Genomic DNA, 1,647 nt, shown 5'->3' with positions numbered 1-1,647 from the left:
GGGCGTGAGCGGTAGACGGCCTAACGGTGTGCGGGACCGTAGCCCAGCTTCATGGAGACGGTTGCGAATGGTCCTCGCCGATACCCCAGGAGCAACAGTGTCCCTAATTTGCTGGGAAGTGGCGGTGCGGTCCCCTACGGCACTGCGTAGGATCCTACGGTCTTGGCGTGCATCCGTGCGTCGCTGCGGTCCGGTCCCAGGTCGACGGGCACGTGCACCTTCCGCCGACCACTGGCGACAACATCGATGTACTGTGGAGACCTCACGCCCCACGTGTTGAGCAATTCGGCGGTACGTCCACCCGGCCTCCCGCATGCCCACTATATGCCCTCGCTCAAAGTCCGTCAACTGCACATACGGTTCACGTCCACGCAGTCGCGGCATGCTACCAGTGTTAAAGACTGCGATGGAGCTCCGTATGCCACGGCAAACTGACTGACACTGACGGCGGTGGTGCACAAATGCTGCGCAGTTAGCGCCATTCGACGGCCAACACCGCGGTTCCTGGTGTGTCCGCTGTGCCGTGCGTGTGATCATTTCTTGTACAGCCCTCCCGCAGTGTCCGGAGCAAGTATGGTGGGTCTGACACACCGGTGTCAATGTGTTCTTTTTTCCATTTCCAGGAGTGTATATTCTGAAGTATTGCTAATTCTGAGAGGCATTGATTTTCCTTTTGTTTTCCTTTCCTTTCACTTTTTTCTTCTCTTTGTATATAACTGCAATACAGGAACATTACACATATCTTTGTTAGCTGCGTTTTATTCTATAGTAAATGAAATCGATAGTCAGAGATAGTAGTGATGGAACAAAATGTGAGCGAAGTGACACTTCTTTTATAAATGTGATGAAAGCCCAACATTGTAACCAATTGCGTCGGGAAGTTCTCATACTGGTTCAAATGGCGCGAGGCTCGTGAAATACTACAAACAACACTGACAGTGAATACGTGGTCAAGTCGTGATTACTGGTTTCGCCGGACAGAATTCACTTCGTGGACAGCTGTTACAAAACTGATGTTTCATAATTTCCTGTTTGCAACCTAAAACGAACTAGCGTGGGTTAAGACAGTAAAAGCGGCCATAAAATCAGTTAAACAGTGTGCAAGTTCTTCGTCAGGCGGTGAATTCGCTGGTGTGGGACATGCTACAGTTTCGCTATCGCCGCCATCTTGCTACTGACAATACTGCCCGACGTCATCCGTCTTGCAAAGGTAAGTACTTTCCAAATTTATCTTCGTCATGACTGTGAAAGCAGCCCGAGTAATTTTTAATCTCATTTTTATTGAATTTACAACATAAATTGTTTTTCTGAGGAAATGTAGTTTTATGCATGTTACCAATGGTGTCATAACCACATACGTGATTTTCTGAAGAAGCGTAGTTTTATGCACATTATCAATATGTGTCATAGTATTTCCGACCGCTGCTGTTAGTCGATTTTACTTTTTTCTTTTGTTTGCCTTCGTATCTACCCGTATTAGTTAAAGCCTTCTGCGGTAGGTTCTGGGGGGATATGTATGTTCAGTTATTATGTCAGATCGTTTTACGTATTAAAATGTCTCATTTCTTAAAATGAGTGCGTGTTGTGACGTCCTGCTTACGTTTATGGCCACGACCAATCAGAATAAAGCAGATTATCTCTTTCTTG

Source organism: Schistocerca serialis, chromosome 5 (assembly GCF_023864345.2).
Source record: "Schistocerca serialis cubense isolate TAMUIC-IGC-003099 chromosome 5, iqSchSeri2.2, whole genome shotgun sequence".
Lineage (NCBI taxonomy): Eukaryota > Metazoa > Arthropoda > Insecta > Orthoptera > Acrididae > Schistocerca > Schistocerca serialis.
This window is presented reverse-complemented; position numbering follows the sequence as displayed.